Source organism: Dreissena polymorpha, chromosome 6, assembly GCF_020536995.1.
Source record: "Dreissena polymorpha isolate Duluth1 chromosome 6, UMN_Dpol_1.0, whole genome shotgun sequence".
Lineage (NCBI taxonomy): Eukaryota > Metazoa > Mollusca > Bivalvia > Myida > Dreissenidae > Dreissena > Dreissena polymorpha.
In genome coordinates, this window is record NC_068360.1 from 107,297,225 (window position 1) to 107,319,620 (window position 22,396).

The 22,396-nt window shown below is 34.0% G+C and overlaps 1 long non-coding RNA gene across 1 annotated transcript; it reads left to right on the top strand.

Moving 5' to 3' along the window:
• The first annotated feature begins 18,164 nt into the window (after positions 1-18,164).
• On the top strand, positions 18,165-20,861 carry LOC127836136 (uncharacterized). Its single transcript, XR_008028617.1, has 3 exons — positions 18,165-18,298; positions 19,361-19,447; positions 19,860-20,861. It is a non-coding gene; the product is annotated as an uncharacterized LOC127836136 (long non-coding RNA).
• Positions 20,862-22,396: the final 1,535 nt, after the last annotated feature.

Sequence of the window (22,396 nt, forward strand, 5' to 3'; positions counted from 1 at the left end):
TGGAATTCTGTTCAGTAGAGACATTTTATTTAGGTTTTTTGTTTTATTTGCATTTAGACCTTTATGTAGTATAGGCTTTCGGACAAGGTATTTTGACTCATTTTTATGAGGACTTTTATACAGGTAAGACTTTCTTGATACGTATATGTATGCATGTGCTTTATACGCCAGTTCAGTTCTGTAACCCTTCCCACTCAGAAGCAACGTGAAAATTGATATGTGCAAACAGCGTTTAACCAAAACAGCCTGCGAGTAACTTGCAGTCTGTTCAGGTTTAATGCTGTTTGCTGCTTATCAGTATCTAAGGGTTCAAAATGAAGCCTAAAAATGTAAATCTAATAAGAAAGGTCTTTAATTAAAAGCTTTCTTAGGAACTAAAACTGCGTCAAAATACGCATCTAAGTGGTAAATGGTTAATAAATTGACTCCTTTGTGTTTAGACCTCTACTCAGTATAAAAATTTTAATTTGTATTTGACTCATGTGTGCTTTGTTTCTCCACAGTGGAGATTTTGGGACGTTGGGACTTTGTGATTTGATTGATCCGTGTTTATACTTTGCCGAGAAGACACTTGTTTGACTACGTATTTCAACTAATATGTATTCCGACTGCTGTACAGTAGATACTTCTGTGACTTAGTATTTATATGTTCCTGTTTAATTTTGACTGGAATTATGTTACGTAGGACATCATTCAACTTAAAACTGTATACACTAACGGAGATCCTTATTTTACACCGTAATTGTACTCATGCATGATAAGTGGTTGTAATAAGCAGCAAAACAATTTGTTGATTAATAGGCAGTCGTGAGTGTGGCACATAAAAAAAGTTAATGAAATTCTGAAATAATGCAAGAAACGTGCATGAATTGTCATCCTAGTTCATTAAACAAGTATTTTGCAGGTTCAGTCATTAACTTTTCAGTAAATCATTTTTGTCTTAACCTATGACGTTTAAATATCATATTCACGTTAACCACCCATCTGATTTCCTGTTTTAATGTATCGGTTCCCAATCAGATTTCTCATTGATTAATCAATTATTATTTTTAATTTAATAAGTATTCAGCGACATGTATTCAATGCATGAGAGTGAAAGTTGCCATTAATGTAAGAGGAAACTATCAATCATTATTAGAAAACCTCGTAGTGGTATGATGGCGAAAATGACATTTATGATATGAGCCGCGCTCTGAGAAAAGGCAATCCGCACAGGCTAATCAGGGACGACACTTTCCGCGTAAACTAGATTTTTGCTAAAAAGAGACTTTTTATTATATTTAAAAATATAATAAAAGCGGAAAGTGTCGTCCCTGATAAGCCTGTGCGGACTGCTTAGGCTAATCTGGGACGACACTTTACACACATGCATTAAACCCCTTTTTCACAGAGCGCGGCCCATATGTTTAATTATACGATTCGATTTAACGTAATGTTTATCGCATTGGTGGATACTGCATATCATTAACCGAAAATGTGTGCACACGAACATATCAGAGTTAAAAGCTTAGCCTTAAAAACCGTTGAACAACCTCGTTCTCGGAAAACATGTATAAATAGTATTTGCGTAAAAAGCCGTCCAAGATAAGCCTTTGCCGACCTCACAGGCTCATCGGGGACGAAACTTTCAGTATTAATTGGATGATTTTCGTAAAGAAAAAACTGTCTTTGATAGACAAAGTCCATAAATGCGAAAAGTGTTGTCCTGATTATCCTTTGCTGACTGCACAAATCTGGAACGACTTTTAATGCACATGCATTGAGCCCAATTTGTCTAGAACAAGGCTCACTGAATAGCATGACGCTCGATTATCTTTGTATGGTCAAAGTGCACTATCAGCTTGGTACAACTTAACTTAAACAATTAAAAAAGACGTTCAGAACCTAATTGCTAACTGACACACAATTTTATCAAACAATTTTAGACTACAAAAATGTTACACAATCGTCATTTTTCGTCGTACGTATACTTTGCGTTGAAACAAATCGGTCTAAACTTCTCATGGTTTAATTCTTAAATATCGAAATCAAAAATGTTTAATGTAAAATAAACAACACAAAAATCGACATATATTTCTGACGTAAAAAACTGACGAAGATAGAAAGTTCTGTATTTTTGTAACATTCTGATAAATTAATTAATCTATAAGATATTTCACACATGACAGTTATTATAAGACATTCAAGTTCTTTTTAGTATAATGAAATACCAGGGAAGCTATTCCGCCGTCTGTTACTGGATGCCGGTTCTTGTCATGAATTATAAAGACGTAAACAGACAGTTTCATACGTATAGGTTTGGAAAAGTGCTGAATTTAGAAACATCAATTCGTAGAATATATTCATACTTTTCGTCAATTAGGCAACTGAAATTATGTGTTTGAACGGTACGTGTCTAAAAATCATTTTAACAGGCATTCATTTATTTGTCAAACACCCCCACGATTTAATCCTATGCATCAAAGTTTTTAACTAAAATCCGTTGTTAACGGGCAGAAAAAAGAATAGATACACCGACAAATAATTTGTGAAACGTAAATGAGAAGAAATAATGAATTGTGGAATCCGTTAAGGACACCAAAGAGTTCACATATAAAAAAGAGGGCGATGATGGCCCTGATGCGCTCACCCGAGCTCAGCGTAAACCAAGTATCGAACACGGTACCTGTTTATCCACTCTTGACACATACCTTGATTTAAATTCAGTCCAAGTTTCATCAATATTGAGTCATACTAGATTGGTTAAAGGGGCATTTTCACAGATTTTGGCAGACATTGAAGTGTGTAATTAAATACTTTACATTGATAAATGTAAACATTGGATCTAAAACCCTCCAGTAAAAAATTAGAATAAAATTAAAGAAAGAAAAAAAGTTAACCTCAACTGGGCTCGAACAACTGACCCCTGAAGTAAAATTCTAACACTTAGACCACTCGGCCATTTGTACTCGTACAATGAATGATGTATTTTATACTTAATATTAGTAATCCTCGTAGTGTCACAAAATATAACAACAACAACAACAGAGCTCTCCAAATTATTCAATCGTTTCGCGTTGCAACGCTTTATAAACTTCAGCTTTTTGAATCTTCAAAAGATGCATATAATGAATTTTAGAGCATGGTTAATATTCAGTATTAATGCTTCCTCACAAATATCATAACTAAAACGAAAATTTGCGAATCTGAAACATTTTTTTTTAATTTTGTCAATTTACCAAAACGTGAAAAGGCCCCTTTAAAATGTAACAAAGTGAACAAGTTTTGGGACGCACCCAGACTTGAACGTTCTAGGGAGAGTCAACGTGAAAATACTCAGATAACAAGGTTTAAACGTTTTTACCTGGTGGCCAAGTTGTTGGACACACGCGACCTAGATTCAAACTTCGCCTCAATAAAGTCAAGACGATTATTCATACAAAGTTCCAGCAATAGTGACTCAAACATGCGGGCGGGTTCATGTTTGGTGACAAGGTTATACTAAACTTGACCTAGTGACCTAGTTATTGTTCGGACTGACTTTACCCAGATTTAAACTTCAACGCTATACCGTCAAAATGCACACTCCGACTAAAGTGTATCAAGATTTATTAATGCATTTGCATTCGCGCGAGGCATCAAGGTTATTTTGTGTTCAAATATTTGAAAATATTTGAAATGGCGACTTTAGTTATTGACACAAGTTTCTTACATTCGAACTTGGTTTAGATACAGAGGTTAACATGCTTATTAACTTTCAGCAAGATTGAAACATAAATGTGGCGTCTAGTGTGGTTTCAACGTTTAACTAATGTTTTACCTGGTTAACTAGTTTCTGAACACACATGACCCATGTTAGAACTTGTCGTAGCTAACACTAAGATAAATAAACACCGCACGCTATACGACCACGCACTCTGCACACAGACTGAACACAATTGCTCAACCTGAGTACTTCCTTGATAAAACAAGAGGACTAAAGGCACTAAGTCGCTCACATGAAACCTCAAAAAAGCTAAGCCGTTCTAAGCCGGTCTTGTATGCAGGGTTTATAATGACACTAAAACTAAAAAGTAAAAGTTCTCTAACACGTGGTAGCCATGTTTTGAACAAACCACGATCATTTTCAAACTCACTTTAAATATCATAACAATACATTTTTTACATAGTTTTTGACCCCATATAATCGAACTTCCAACTTGGCCGAGATATCATTGGGATAAATGTTCTGAACAAGTTTTATAAAGATAAGGCAATAACTGCGGCGTCCCAGAAGGTTCATTTGTTTCTTTAATTTGATTTAGCGAAGCAGTTTTTAACCAAACATGACCTACTTTTCGAACACGGTCGAGATTTACTTGGGACTAATCTCGAGACCAAAGTTAATAATGATTATGGCATAGATGTGGCCTCTATTTACTAATACCTACGGTGAGGCTACCAATGTACTATATTGTTCGTAATAGTGTAATTTATATACAGTGTTGTTACACTTTTAGTTGTTTACACAATATCAGCAGTACTTCTAACTTAAAGAAAAGAGACATAAGCCTTGAGCTTTTTTCTCAATTCTGACAAATTGTATTTTGCAGTCTTTATGTAAAGAAATACAACAATTTCGACCTGTCTAGTATATTGTGTCAAAAAAAATTATGTATATTTGTATTGTGCTGCTTATATGAACTTTCGAATAACTAAATATTATAGTAAATAAATAGTGTAAAACCAAATGTGGCCTCCAGGGTGCTCACATGGTAACCGTTGACTACGTACGACGAACGAAGGACATAAAGCGATCACAAAAGCTCACAAAAGCTCACAATTAGCACGCTGTGCTCAGATGAGTTGAGACTGTGTTCACAAATCATGGTACCTCGGTAACTGTGTTAATCAAAGCGCTGAAGGCACTGAAGTTCTTCGCTATTGCATAATCACAGACGCAACTCAGTTTTCAAAACTATATTATAGCTTTTTATATCGCAAGTTTGGAATGAACACAACCTATTCAAATTTATAAAGAGTGTGTCTTAAAGCACAGGTCAAGATGTGTGTGCACTGTTTATCCTCATATTTATGTTATAGATATAACTTAGACAAAATATCAACAATATGTCTCTTTTTTCGCCATTGGTTGCTGCACTGGAAACCATCTTTAGAATTCTGGTTGCCTTGCTAAAGAATAACAAGCCTAGAATCGTGTACATGTTGTGTTATGTGTTGCTAATACTTTATTTATTTATTTTTGAGCAACAATATTACCGACATGACAGACTTCATGCATAATGTCTTGTTGTGAGCCGCAATTGAATCATTTCCTAGCCCTAATTGATCCACAGTCGCCAATGTGTGTTCTATGTTTAATTGAATTTGGTTATTCAAGCTTTGAAAAGTTGCCCTGCTTTTTAGCCCAACTGTAACCAACTTTTAAAATTGAGTTTCCTGGGCTTAAATCTATTGGCCGCCCAAGGCTAACAGGCAACCACTGTAAGTTATTCATGATGTAAGATCTGAACTCATTCAATTTGCAAGTCTGAAGACATTAATGGGACCTTTTCACGTTTTGGTAAATTGACAAAATTAAACGATTTAATAATTTGGAGAGTTCTGTTGTTGTCGTTATATTTTTTTATACTACGAGGATTGCTTATATAAAGTATGAAATACATCTCTCTTTGTATTAGCACGGATGGCCGAGTGGTCTAAACGATAGACTTTTATTTCTGGGGTCAGTGGTTCGAGCCCAGTTCAGGATAACTATTTTTGTTTCTTTAATTTTACTCTTGTTTTTTTTTAATCGAGCTTTTAAGATTCAATGTTTACCTTTATTAATATTAAGCATTTAATGACAAACTGTGAAAATGTTCCTTTTAGATGTTCACTAAAAATGCCACAAGGTAAAAATTTAAAACTCATTGGTTGTTTATTTTATTCAAAAGTGATTTGCCTTGTCAGCAAGGTTACTTTGAAGTTATTATCACTGTTATCCTTTTTTTCAAATAATTAATAGAAAAGATCATTTAAGCTTCATTTTGGAAAACAACAGGCTTAATGCATATGAATAAATTGTCATCCCAGTACCAGAGACTCTTTTTAAACGAAAAACACCATACAATCAGTGCACAGAATAATCTGGGACACCACTTATTTTCCCTGAAAGCAGCCAATATGTACAGATTTCAATGACAAACTGGCCAATGTCGTCCCACAAGCTGTTATACACTATTGATTTCATACACCCACTGCTGTCTGCAGTGTATCAGTGGTAGAGTATAAACAGGCAGATGTGGTTATCGTTCCTAGCGTAGGTAGTTAACAGCAGACTGACTTGCAACGCACACTCATAACCTTAGTCCTTCGCAAGCGAAGAACTAAAAATCAAAACGTTTCTAACGTCGTCTGAATCTTAATAGAACCTCCTAGTATGATTGATTTAATTATTTACTAATTAAAACATAGGTTTTCCATCAGTTGGAAAGTGAAAGGAATAATAAGGTTATCGACACGTTCCATGTACCAGCTGAAACGAAACAGAAGCAGAAAGAGTTCTGTCGTATTTAGTAATTGCTGAAAATGGTACATTAAAGGTCATTCACAGACAACTTACGTGTTTTTATCGTTACGTTCTTTAATGGACTGGGAATCGTTTTTAATTAAAAAATAAATAAAACTTGCTTTGTTTAAAACAGATGAGATATTGAGATACACTAGCTTATTTTTATAAATGAGTTAATATAACATCAATTAACTGTATTCTGATAATCTTATGAAAAACCAACTGCATAGAACCGTTTTGCTGACAATGAATATAAACGCTACGTTTCTTAAATTGGCTCGGAATACCGATTCTCTTATGTCTCGCGGAAACTTTTTTTCCTTTCACTGCAGACAAAGTCTTAAAATTTACACTTAGAAGACTTCATTGAAGAAAACAGAAAAATAAATTCAAAAATGTTCTCACCATGGAATTATCAAGTATGTGATCTGTTTACTTCGAATAAATCATGTTTTAGCAACAATTGCATATTATACAAAGGGTACATTTTCATCATGTCATTTTTTAATTTATGACATATCTCCTTCACGATCCAGTTGTTTGTTGCCAAAATGTTTTTGAATATGACCGATGTTACGATGATCATATTATCCTACTGCTAAAGTATTATTTCTGTATGAATATGTGTAGCTTGGCAACAAAGTAAGTCAAATAATTATTCCGTATTACTGTACGATCATAAAATTTCGAGATCAAGTGGTGAGTAATGGTGGATGATGGGTCATGGTAGTAGTAGTAGTATTAGTATTAGTAGTAGTAGTAGTAGTAGTAGTAGTAGTAGTAGTAGTAGTAGTAGTAGTAGTAGTAGTAGTAGTAGTAGTAGTAGTAGTAGTAGTAGTAGTAGTAGTAGTAGTAGTAGTAGTAAAAGTAGTGGTAGTAGTAGTAGTAGAAGTAGTAGTAGTAGTAGTAGTAGTAGTAGTAGTAGAAGTAGTAGTAGTAGTAGTAGTAGTAGTAGTAGTAGTAGTAGTATAGTAGTAGTAGTAGTTGTTGTTGTTGTAGTAGTAGTAGTAGTAGTAGAAGTAGTAGTTGTTGTAGTAGTAGTAGTAGTATAGTAGTAGTAGTAGTAGTAGTAGTAGTAGTAGTAGTAGTGGTAGTAGTTGTAGTAGTAGTAGTAGTAGTAGTAGTAGTTGTTGTAGAAGTAGTAGTAGTAGTAGTAGTAGTAGTAGTAGTAGTAGTAGTAGTAGTAGTAGTAGTAGTAGTAGTAGTAGTAGTAGTAGTAGTAGTAGTAGTAGTAGTAGTAGTAGTAGTAGTAGTAGTAGTAGTAGTAGTAGTAGTAGTAGTAGTAGTAGTTGTAGTAGTAGTAGTAGTATTATGTTAATGCAGTTATTCTTGGCATAGTGACGTTGTTGTCATTGTAATATTTGTCGCTTTCATACTGATGATGGAGGATATTTTTTAATGACTTTTTTGGTGAACAAACTGTGATATCAGAGCGATAAGATATTACAAAAATTAATGTTAATGGGTACAACAAATGTCGGATCTGATACTTGAGAAAAGTCTGCGGATTTTCTTCTCCTTAAATCTCATTGTTTTGTCATGTCACAAGAGTATATATCATGTAAATGTGAGACCAAGCAACTTAGTTGGAGTGCAAGGTTTTCGTCGTTTTAGTTTAATTTAAAATGCCAGAGGCGTCTCACTTTATGCCCGTGTCGTTTTCGGTACATTTTGTCCACACAATCTGGTAAAACCATTTTTTTTCCTTTTTTTTAAAGTCGACAATTTCAGATTCTTTTTAATATTTCTTAAAACAAATGCAAAATTAAACAAAACAACTCGGAAGCATGTGCTAATTGTGATAAAATTGAAAATGTTATTGTAGACATAGCATCCACCTTAATGATTCTCCAATTCGTTAAATTGAAAAGGTATAGTTTACATGGTAAACTTAAATTCCCTACGTAACTATCGTGTCACAAAAAAGACACGACGACAAAAATACATTTAAAGTTCGTATATTCAAATACCTTTACTTGGATTATCTTTGATCATATGCAGATGAACCCGGTGTGAATGGCTCCATGGAGGACGAGTTTGTTTACATCTGCAAACATAAAAGAACAATTATCAAACGATGGCAATACGTCTATAAATACACAAGAACAATAATCAAACGATGGCAATGCGTCTATAAATAATAAATATAAATTGTAAGCGACCTACAGTGCAGAGTAATTCAAAATCACTGAAGCGTGTGTTACAAACGTTGTTTTTACTGCTATTGTCAAGTTTTATGGTGGTTATTATCGGATTAACGGCCCTTTATGATAATGAGCAATAAATTAAGTAACACGGGGACAAACTGTCAAGACGACCAATAATTATAATGATTATTAAGGGCCGCTATTTCTTTTATCAAAACCATGGGGCTTGCAAAAGCATTTAATTTCTCCACAAAAACAAATAAAGACTTGTTTCAACAGGTAATTGTGAGCATCTCTGTTTAATAGTTTCATTATTGTAATATTCTGGGAAGGATATAATTTGATTAAGATAACAACAATTTCTGAAATAAAAAGTATATCATTCATTCGATGTACTATATTTTGAATATGTTAAAATTCGGACATTTAAAGATAGGGACATGTATGTGTTGGTTTGTTGTTGATAGTTTGTAAAAATAAGTTTTTTGTTATTTCAGGCTACTAGTATGGATGGTGGCAATTGTCTGGGCCTTTCTGTCAGGAAAAAGGCGTGAAAAACATTCATTTAATTGAACCTGGAAATTATCCACCACTAACAGAAATCGTTTTAACAACAGAAGCTGATGTATATCATGTCCAAATGTCCAAATATAACTGTTTAACAATTTGAAGTGAGATGATTTATTCTCTGATGTTTTATATTTGTTTTTCCCTTTCAAATGATATGCACTGGTGTGATTCTATGTTGAAATAATTAATTTTGAAACATTTATGCAGCATACTGTTTAATACATTGATGTTAACATTATTATATTATTTTGGTTATTTGCGTTGTTTATCAAGTTGACAAAATGTTATTTATATACAAATAAAGATTATTAAGACTTATGAAGGTTTGACTTATGAAGGTACTTATTGCTTTTTATATGATAACATACTTTTTAAAGTGATAATATAGTAAATGACATTAATGCAGTAAGGTTTCTTACAATGATTGTTCTTATGAATAAGGTTGGAATAACCGACAGTTTTCACGCCGTAAAAAAGTGGCGACAACTTTTTTGGGACCAGTGAAACCCCTGCAAAAGCTTCCCACTTTGTACAAATATTCTGTGAAGGCATATTTGTATGCTCGTTTTTGCAACAGGAATAAATGTTTATGTTAACGGTAGATCCACTTCAAAGCAAAATGATAAAATACTGCGTCAATCTCTAAGAGTTACAATATAACACAGTTGGTTATTATATGTTAGCTCCATGTGTTTTGAAGTAGCATAATTATTTCATCCCGATCGTCCCAAACTTTGTGATGACTGCTAAATATGTCACAACTTATAAATTACATATTAACACGCTTTGATTCGACGCATAGTCATAAATGTAAAAGTCTTCCCCAGCTCTTTGAGGTGAAATAAATTATTTTAAGAGTGTTCACCAATTATATGCAGTAACTATTTTATTCAGAGTTTAGCATTTAATATTCCCAAATATACAACTTGCTTTATTCAAGTAACAAACTCTAACAAATTGAATTAAAAATAAGCATAACATGGGCCATTTGCGTTTACTAACAATGTATGTCACAGATTAAACCATTAACAAATTGCCCGTTACATGTAATATTCGTTATATGGCAGTCATGTATATTTGATTTAACAAAGCTTTGTGATTTGTTGATGAACGCCTGTTTTGTCAAAATGGTACATCAACAAAAAAGCGTCCGATATTATTGTGATTTGTCCAAGGCGTACTATATTAGATTGAGCCGGGAACCAGTCTAAAGGAACTCCATGTGTACAGACGATTATTCAACTGTTCCGACATTCCTGATTGAGACAATTGATTATTTTGGGTCATTTTCGATTTGAAAAATGACGATTTATAGCATAGTTCAACATTTGTCAAGGTTTTATGATGGTATAGAATAACGGTTGTTTTTTTTTTAATTTTACGTCATTACATGTTGCAACGTAGGAATTATACAATCATCAAATATTATGTGTGTATACATATGTATTTTGAAAACGAAACTTGTTCAAGAGATTTTTTTTTGCAAATATCGAGTGCTTTACATTATGTATTAAATAAATACAGTTGAATAAAACAAAAAATCACATTGTTATATTTTGAAAAGAAACGTGTTGAACAAAATAACTGCCACCGCTTGTGAGCTGTGGACAAAAATTGTATTTCGAAATCCAAACAGATTATTTAATACCGAAACACTTTACACAAACGTTAATACAGTGAATACAATTGAGAAATACTAAAAAGTAGCCGTGTCTTAACTGGAATAAAAAAATGTTTTCAATAAAGACAGCAAAAAGTAAGCATAAAACTTTGGAAAAGGGCAGTGATAGTGTAGGCGGACGTGTTGCAGACGGACAGTGTGGACCTTGCAGTAAAAAGTCTATCTCTAAAGCATCGATTGCACACTGCACCGATTGCACTGTATCCCTTTGTGATCAGTGTAATGTTGATCATTTACGCGACAATTTGAAACGGCATACTATTGTAAATAATACTGATTCAGATTGTTTGAGTGTGGCGAAATGTTTAAATATGAATGGAATGGACACATGCTCAGAACACAAGAAATACATAGAATTTTATTGAGAAAACGACAAACAATTTTGCTGTAGTGGATGCGTTAAAAACATAAAAAATGTGATAAATTTAACGAACTCAACTATTTTTTGGAAAGAAATGGACACGATTTGCAAAATGTGGATCGTATTTTGCTGGATGCCGGCTCTGATGTTAATGGTATGATACAGCAGTTGAAACAGTCGGACGATGTAATAAAGGAGGCAACAACAAGTTTTGTTACGGAAATAAATAAAATCAAAGAACGCATTCTGGAAAAGTTTGACGATGCAAAAACTAAACTGCTTGAAGAGGCAAAACATTTAAGAGAGATTCAGATTTTAGATCAGCGGCGTGGGCAAGTTATGAGTGCCAAAAACAGGATTTCCACGATATCAACCGTTTGTGTTAACGTATCAACGACTGGGACTACCCAACAGCGTTTGATTATTGCAAAAAGTGTCGAAAATACGCTTAATGAAATTGAAAATCTAAAGAGAGAGTTTCGAAGACCGTTTCCTTGTGACATTCGTATGAACTTTTCCGACGATGTAAACTCCCTTGTTTGTATGGAATCTAATATCGAAACACTGCATGTAAACGGCAGGTTGCTTGATACAGGTATGTTGGATTTCAATATTTGTTTTGCACATTCTCTAAATCAACACAATTTAAACTCTTATATTATTGTCATTCACACGTAAATAGTAACTTATTATAAATTAATTGTCACTTAGTTAAGAGAGTTTTCAATGTGTCTTGAAAAACTCTTGAAATTTTTGGCTTTTGTGATTACAGAGTGATACATCGCCTTACTAAACCATGTTATAGGATATAACACAGGGTCATCATTTTACCAATCGTCATAAATTACACGTCAGCCATGTTTCACCTCTAGACCTAGCCCTGTAACAGCTGTTCTTCTATTTAGGTCAATATAAACCGCGTTTACAAATCTGTCCATACTATTCTTTGCTACATTTGAATGCAGTAGTATAATTTGAAAGACCTTTTAAGCGTATCCCTATATCATGTTACATTCCAAATACTATACGATTGCGCCTTGAAATTTTTTGGTTTAAAGTCAGTTTTCCAGTGGGCACCCAAACGTTGCTGCAACGTTGTATTTGGGTTGCAGTCAAACGTTGCAGTTTGGTTGTACCAATGTGTTTCCCGACGTTTTTTCCAAACGTTGCTGCAACGTTTTTTCCAAATGTCGCTGCAACGTTGTATTTAGGTCGCATTAAAACGCAGTATTTTTAAATTCTATTTAAAATAATATAAAAATATATAATATACTCTTTCGAGTATTAACGGCAGTTATGGACATTTTCGAGTCCTTTTCCTAATAAGAACCATTACTTGCTGTTTATAGAAAAGTCAATGAAACGTTCCCCGACTGGTAATCGAACACACCAACTCCCAATCGCTAGGCGGACACCTCATCCACTACACCACGGCGACTGTTGAAAGTTTCAGATAAAAATGTTGACTATTTATTTTTGGTTGAAACTTTGAAACTAGATTCTTCCATTTTAATGCATAATACAACTTAAACAATATATTTTATCCGGCGATTTTGAGTTAAAGTTCATCTTTAGCATCTTTAAGTTTAAGCAACTGATTTGTAAAATTAAAAAAAATGAATTTCTAAAATCTACAAGAAATCATATTTCCATTGATGCTATGCATGAACTGTATTATTATAAAGTTCGATTCTTACTCGGGGAGCGTTTCATTATCCCCTCTCTAGACACCAAGTACTTGTTCTTTCTAGGAAACGGACTCGACAGTGTGCATATCTGCCGATAATACTCGAAAGGGCGGTTGGCAGTAAATAATTTTTATTTTTATATTATTTAAAAAAAAAGAATTAAAAAATACAGCGTTTAATGCAACCTAAATACAACGTTGCAGCAACGTTGGAAAAAAAAACGTCGGGAAAACTTTTATATACACCATTGTGACAACCAAACTGCAACGTTTGAATGCAACCAAAATACAACGTTGCAGCAACGTTGGAAAAAAACGTCGGGAAAACTTTCATATACACCATTGTGACAACCAAACTGCAACGCTTGAATGCAACCTAAATACAACGTTGCAGCAACGTTGGAAAAAACGTCGGGAAAACTTTCATATACACCATTGTGACAACCAAACTGCAACGTTTGAATGCAACCTAAATACAACGTTGCAGCAACGTTGGAAAAAACGTCGGGAAAAAATTCATATACACTATTGTGACAACCAAACTGCAACGTTTGATGAAACGTCCGGGTAATGTTTTGTATGCAACGTTGTGGCAACGTTCGGTAATGGTTGCCGATATTGCGACCTAAATATTACGTTGCAGCAACGTTCGCAAAACGTTTGATGCCCACTGGGTTACTATTTAAATATTTGGTAACCATTTGTGGAGATATATTTATAATCGGCTTACTATTTATGTACAAATAAATATTGTGACATTCCGCATGGTGACCTTTTTATTCCCAAATAGATATATTTAGAAAAATAGGATAATGAGGGAAGTTTAATGAAAATCTACTATATGCCGACCGCTTCGGATCGGTTATTGTAAATAATTGTGCTTTAAAATCAGGTTGAAAAATGCCATACAACATGCTTATTACGAAGTTAACCACAATTTACATACTTCATTAAATTCAGTTGATGTAAGGGCTGAACGAATAATTGTTTAGATTTTCAAGTTCATCACACCCCAGTGAATGTATCTCGTGTCTGATATATTGCATTTAACTAAGAAAATCTCTGTGTAGATCCGTTTTCTCCAAACCATATTGCCGTAAAATATTCGGAGTTATACGACAAAGAATGGACAGATGCTTTTGAATACTTGGACACACATAAGCTGGGCAGTGAAACAACCATCATCGATGTTTTGTTGGAAATCGTTATTGTAACTATGTAGATCCATCGGGTGAGAATGAGTTAATCACAAAACAACATATATATAGTATAATATAGTTGTTTTTATAAATTGCTTGTTAATAGTGCGATTGGCTGACTTCGGATTTGTGTGGACATTTTGAGCGAGTGCTATTAGAAGAAACATAACTAACTGCTATAATAAGGTTCGCAAAACACCTGGTCCAACTTTTACTTGTTTCGGCAGTAAGTGAATAAAAAAACAATAAGATAAGAGATGGCAAAGTGTCCAGAGTTAGCACATATAACTTTTCAACATTGTATACCGACCCCGGAAACCCGATTTGATGTGCAAAGTTCGACCTGATTGGAAAAGTTTCCGAAACATTTGGCTGAATTGCTGTAGGGTAAGTGAATCCAGTTCTATAATTGTTTAAAGGCATTTGTGAATTAAAATATATTTTGGTAAATGCAATGGAGGTGTTATCATGTATGTTAGAAAAATCATGGTTATTATTATTAGTAAGGATTTATTGAAATATGGCTGTTTGAAGTCGACAAAGCAGCGATTTGTCCCCTATTTAGCACTTTATTTACAAATCTCTTTAAAGTTATGCCAGTGAACAAGTGTTTGTACCGAAAATGATATCAACCAATGTCCCCCGAGAAACATATCCGCCAGAGTTTCACTAAAAAATTCGTATTGGTTGAGAAAATTCGACTTTACATTCAACATGTTGATGAAAAAATTATATGACCCGGTGCCTTGCCTAAGATGTCAAGATATGACAGGAGTGCAGTTCATTTATAAACGTAAAAATGCGAAATTTAGCCAAATTTATCGAAAACTTGTCCAAGCAGTTCGAACTTTTCACATCAGATCGGGCTTCCGGGGTTGTTTACGACACTACCACATCTATAATTTGAAAAACCTTTTTTGCTGATTACAAATGCATAAGATAGACAACAATGATGATGATGCCTTGCTTTAAATTCTTTAACAGCGTTCTTTACTAATCACACTTGGATACAGATATAAAGTGGATATGTTTAGATTTTTGTTAAGCACTCAACTTCCTACTTGGAAACCCTTTTATTAAATTCTATTGAAAAACATTATTGGTGTTCCTATGGATACTAATTGTGCACAGCTTTCAGGGGATCTTCTCTAATATTGGTTACAACGGGATTGTTTGCATACTGTATCAATTTATAAAAAAAAACAATTTGAAATTATGTAGTGTTTATTTTAAAGCAAACTTGTAGACATACAGAAATGTTAAATTTTGAACATAGATTATCTATTCTTAAAACAGAATCCAAAATATCTTCAACCAGAAATTTGTTTTAATATATCTTGGTCGTCATTTAAATTTCATTCCCCGACTTACATCTTACTATAAATAACAACAATTTCCAAACTGTCTTGATGACAAATGTAATGATCCGAATTTCGATGTTTTGAATTCCCCTTTCCAGGATCATAATGAAGCAGAGGGATCATCTTATTGAATAAATTGTTCAATATTAGATTTATACCCCACGGCTTGGTCCTCACAGAAGAATTTTAATGACCGTAATATTGTAATGGCAAACAAATTGTTAAAACATGGTTTCCAATTCACTTATCTGCGTAATAAATATGCTTAATTCTACTTAAAATATGACAGTTTGGTTTCTTAATACAAAATATCCTTAAAATGCTTATTTAATAAGTGAATATCCCTCCACAATTCTACAATGATCAGCTAACAAAAGCTTGGATCTTGAACTTTTATAAAAATAAAGTGTGAGGTGGGAAACAGGGTCGTTTGTCAGCTTAAAAGTTCTATCATAGATTTTGCATATTTATATATATTTTTTTTTAAGAATTAATATTGAATTGCTCTTTACTTGAAGATGTGTTTAGCTTTATAACAATTAAGATGTGTTTTGCTTTATGCAAATTGAGACGTTGCTATATTGTATTGCTGAAATCGAACATGCATATCCAATCAATTCAATTCGGCTGTTTACAACTATTTTTTCGGCTTCACGTGATGATATGACTATTTAAAGATATGATGATATTTGTGTAAAGAATTGTAATTGAAGACGAACTGTTACCACGAATGCGGTAACACTCTTTTAGTTTCATTTCAACGTGCTACAAACAGATCTAAGCATAGTTAAACCTCCACTATAGTGGGGGACATATTGTTTTTGCCCTGTCTGTTGGTTGGTTGGTTGGTTGGTTTGCTCCAACTTTAACATTTTGCCATAACTTTTGCAATATTGAAGATAGCAACTTCATATTTGGCATGCATGTGTATCTCATCGAGCTGCACATTTTGAGTGGTAAAAAAAGTAAGGGTCAAGGTCATCCCTCAAGGTCAAAGGTCAAATATATAGCTTCAAAGCGGCGCAGAAGGGGACATAGTGTTTCTGACAAACACATATTTTGTTGTTTTATGTCTAGATATATTGTGCACGTGTTTGGTACCGTACTGTTTGATAATATGTTGCCTCCGTTTACATTTTTCATCACATGATCACATGATATATATTTGTTCCATCGATTTGTTCATTCTATATTTAATATGTAAACCATGTATTACGGCTTCTTATCACGTCTATAAATATATGTCATTAAGTTCAATCCGAAACGCAAACAACAACTGTATCTGCTGCTCTTGCAACTTGAAAATTATGTCCACACAAGTTATTATGCCGCAAAAGGAAGCCTGATACGACACTGAAATGAACAAAAGCTATATGTATTTAATGCTCTTTAAAGGTGACTGTATACAATGTGCGAAAGTTTCTTAATTGTCAAAATATTAAGTGAAAGTTAACGTCGGTCCATTCTTAAGTGTGTAAGTTCTACATCGTTATCGCTTTAATACTTTATTTGATTGACTTTTAAAATTTATATTAAAATAAATAAAACCATATCCCACTTCTAAGAAACAAACACAATATGAATAAAACAATTAAACGACAGCGATGCAGAAACTCATGCATTATTTTCCGCAACATTTGCAGCGACATTTGCAGCATGACGTCGATTCTGCGGACTCGAAATAATCTGGCTAAATGTTTCGCTTCTTTAGTTCAAACTACCGGCTATAATACCTAAATGAATGATTTGTGACCAGGTAAAGAGTTTAAAACTGTGGCGTTACAATAATAATCAAAGCGCTGCAGGCGCTGAAGGCCTAGGGCTAGATTTAGTGTGCTTGGGAAGAAGTTTAGTAACTAAACTGAAGTAAATGTAAACGGATCCACGCTCTTTTACTGCCACATACAGTGTACATGTATGCTGACCATATACAGTTGAAGGTTTAATCTATTGCTCATGCTTAATATGCCTATATAGTTTTATACACTTTGACCTTTAAGCTCAATGTCATTCAATGGTCAAGGTCATCGGAAAATAGGTCATGGGGAAGGTCTTGTCCAAAGGGGAGTTGTGTACAAATATCAAGGTAATCCAATCATGAACAACACAGTTATGGCGAATGTAAAGTTTTTGGACTCTTTGACCTTCGAGTTCAAGTGCCAAGGTCATCAGAAAATTAATAAGTATTAAAATTAAAAATAAAAGTGAACGTTTACGTCGGTCCGTTCTTAGTGTGTAAGTTCTACATCGTTATCGCTTTAATACTTTATTTGATTGACTTTTAAAATTTATATTAAAATAAATAAAACCATATCCCACTCCTAAGAAACAAACACAATATGAATAAAACAATTAAACGACAGCGATGCAGAAACTCATGCATTATTTTCCGCAACATTTGCAGCGACATTTGCAACATGACGCCGATTCTGCGGACTCGAAATACTCTGGCTAAATGTTTCGCTTCTTTAGTACAAACAACCGGCTATAATACCTAAATGAATGATTTGTGATCAGTTAAATAGTTTAAAACTGTGGCGTTACAAGAATAAAAACAGCTTGAATTATATTGACTATTTAAACTTTTTATATTATATTGGAAGTAAAATATATTGTTCGTTAAATATTTACATTTAAAGGACATAAAGCGTTTAATGGTGTGATTATTTTGTTTGTGTTATTTTTTAGGAAGCTTACCAATTCTGTGAACAAGAACTAAACGAGGTGTGGGAATATGCTCGCAAATGGTTCTTAGACGAGGTAATCATGCTTATACCTTATATCTCGCCTTTATCTGTACTTTGATGTTGTTCATATTTGAAAACTGACAATTTTTTGCTGGTATAGACTATGTATAATATTTTCTTCATAGCAAGTTTACTGATCTCAATTGATATAAAATGCATCATAACATGCTCTTGAATTTGGCGAAACATTCAAACACATAAAGACACACACATCAAATCAACAAACGGCATTATACAGTCGTGCCATTGGTATGACAGAGAATAAGTAGTCAAAAGACGCACTCGATATGTCATCTGACACAAAAATAAAAACAAATTCTTAATGTTTGTATTGCACTAACATAGCATAGCATGTTACAAAACCAGGTAATACAACACTCTTTAAATAATAAATTAAATGCACTTGTTTGAATAACCACATCTGTGATATGTTTGTGTCAGTTCAGTTGTCATCATTCCCCCCTTCGAAGAAGCGGGGTTTTAGTACTTTGCACCTGTCAATCTGTCGTTCGAATGGTTTGTCGGGTGTATCACCGGTCAATAGAGTATTTCGTTTCCGCACGATATCTAAAAAGCTTAGAGCTACAATCATGCAAATTTGTATGATTGTTTGTAAGGAAGGAAAGATGCGTAGTGATTTTCTGGACCAGAGGTCAATATCAAGGTTGCAGGGGCTTTGAACATGAAATTTGCGTCCGCATAATATCTTGAAAACGCTTTTACATTTGATCGTAAAAATGGTATGACAGTTACCGATACTTTGACGAAAGGAAAACGCATGTCAATAAGAAGGTAAACATGTCCAGTTTACCATGTATTTTGAGGAAAACAGGTCAAAGTTCAAGATCACAGGTGCATGCAATAATAAACAATATCGTAGAAATCGAAAACTTAGCTGCAAGTCGGGAAATGATGCTTTCATGTTCTTCAAACATCTTTTGTTTAGTCTTTGATTAAGCTAATCGCTTCATTAGGATCATAGAACCATATAATGGCAGAAGAATCTAACCCAATCATATATATGTCTTAGGCTGAGCCTTGTAGTTTAGAACAACATATTTTGTTTTCCTCTTAGAATGAGGCGTCTTGTCAGCGATTGGCTAAACTCATGCGTGATGGACGAAATCGAAAGGTCATGATCCATGCATCGGAAATAAAAACGGTATTTTACACTATTAAAATCTTTCACAGTATTGTACACGTCTATACGTTGTAGCTATGTTACATATATAGCACGAATTATATAACTACACAAACACGTGCTGTTAAATATAAAATGATGTATTAAAAGATTCAGATTCTATATTAACAACGCATATTTTAGTTTATCAACAAATCATCGTACTTATGGTGTGTCTATTACACGTCTAAGGCGACCGCCTTCGTGGTTTTATTTTTGAAAGCTTATCACGTAAAAATAGGTACGGGTTATGCGTTTTTTATTTTCATGTATAACATTGATAATTCTGTTCTCTGTGAATATCAAACATGTTGGAAAATAACGACCGGTGTATAGTTTAATTATGTTCCATTAATTTGTGCAAACATGAATCTTTGTTTTTTTTATTTTGCAGAAATTTAGAGAGTATTTACGTAGTAATGAACGTCTGTCAGGGTTACTAATCTCATCTAAGATGGACGCATACATAACTGCTTGCATCAGTGTTTGCCTGCTGATGACAGCTAACACTCCACAAATCGTCCTTGAGTGTCCTGGATTGAAAACGAATTCTAATCGACAAAAATATGCTGCAAAAATAAACTTTGATGGATCTGTATACAGAAGTTATACCAGAAGCGGCAAGTATTTGGCATATTGTGTTTGGCCAGCAACTCGTCTTCATCAAAATGGCCCAGTGATATGTAGGGGTGTAGCACAGGGTTGTTAATAACCGATCAAGTATGTACTTATGTAGTATTGGTAGAAATGCGCTCGTAAAAAGAAATGTCATTTAAAGAAGACAAACTGTCTGCTTTTTCAACTAAGCGTATACAAACTTCAAAATACCTTTAGGGTATACCTTTATTAAAAACGATATGGGTTAAATACTGCATGTTTTACATACTACCGCGATTACATGTTAAATCTCACATCGGACATTTTGATATATGCTCCAGTTAATATGTAAGTTTAAGCATCGTGTAATGTGAATACAATGATGTCGCGTAATTTAAATAACTCATATTTGTGAAGTGTAATGTTGTTTTATAGGACTGTTCTGTGTCGGCTTTTGTAAGTTGTAAATTTGTGTGTTATGCTTCATAAACACATATACATTGGACTGTGCACGTTTTGTATATGACACTTAATATTAGATAAGTTCAAAGAAAGACAAGATTAAATGCAATTTTCCGGCTTTTCATGAGAAAATCTGAATAAATTTGACGCACAGTTTCAATTTTCGTCTACCGTGAACAAACGTACGCGGGAATGCCATGAGCGTACTTGTGGGTAACATACCCGATTGATTGTTTACTTGTGAAAAATGACAACGCTGACGATAGTTACTTCATTTTTAGCCTTGGAGCATACATGTACACATGCTTGCGCATGCGGGATGACTGCGTCTGCGGGGGGGGGGATGCACATGTGGGATGATGCGCGGTAGTTTGGAAAACATTCATAAGAGATCAACCGGTCTAAATGTTTAGTAATTTGTGGTATATAAATTATTTGAAAGGTGAAATTGTGTGTAAAGTGAGTGCAAATATTGGTATGTGGATTTTAAAAGCGAAACAACAGTTGACTTGGGACAGTTTAAGTACACACAAGAGAAAACAATACGCGTAGTTTAAAATGGAAAGTTGATAGACAATCGGAGATATGTTTCTATCGTAGGTTCTGTGATATCCAGTCCTACGAACGTTATGAAGTATCCTCAGATAAGCGCGTCATGTTTACACAAGTTGATATCCAAATTCAATGTCACCGCATCCAGCATGTTTTACAGGTTGTCAATTTCTGAACGTGACTGCACCGGGGAACAATACCATTTTCTGTCACCCCTCAATGCCATGTATTCTCAGCTAAAACATATTTAAAAATGCTCTTGAACAGGATAACCAATATGGATTCAAAACTTACAAATTAATAAAACAATCAAACAATAATGAAGCTCTGACATTGACATTTGAATGTATGGGCAAAACAGCTTCTAAAATGAAAACACATTTTAAAGAATAGAGAAAAAGCGCCAATTGTACAACATTATTCTTGAAAAGTAAAGTTGAAAAGAAGGAAATTAATTAGTTAGCTGTACGACTGAAAGGAAAGGAAAATCTAATGCAACGCAAAGTCACTGATCTCAAATATCGCAGCATTCGGGATAATTTGACATACTACACAACTCTAGAGGTAAAGGATCAGCAGTGCGTAAAGAAAAAATACAAGACGTGCATGAGTCAAAATTACGGATAGAAAAATCTTCCAAGATCATTTTATTGCGCCAAGTTTAAAGAACATGTTGATATTACAGCTGCGAAATTAGGCCTATATTTGCAAATATTTGCATACCATGCGGACACAGAATTGATGAGGAAGATGTCCATGGCATCAAAGGATTTGTAATCTCGGAACCATTTCGAATGGAGGTGATGGATACTGGACAGAGGCTCATGAAGAAGGCTAAAGAAGAGAATAATGAGGGTTTCCTGAGGGCGGGAAATCTTTTCATCAACGGCTGAGAGTACAAGCCGGGTGCATCGGACGAGTGTTGAGAAATTTGTAACCTAGAACTTTCAGGGGCTTGCAGCAGACGATTGTTCATCGCCGTAATTCGTGAAATTTCTTTCATAATATCACATTACAGCAACATGGATTAAGTGATTCAATACAGTCCTATATACTTTATCACAATAGGCGTGCGAAACGAGCAAGTTGTTACATTATTGTGTATATTATATAAAGTATACGAAAATGAGTATCGGTTGTTAAATATGATTATATTGATTGTCTTGTATAGATTAAATTGATAAAGAATATCTAAATACTGACACTGGAATGTTTATTTGTGTAGTATATATAACAAATCGAAAATTCACTTGTTAAAACTCTTTATGTTGGGAATATTTTTAAGATATGTTATATTAACACATTTTCCAAACAATGTTC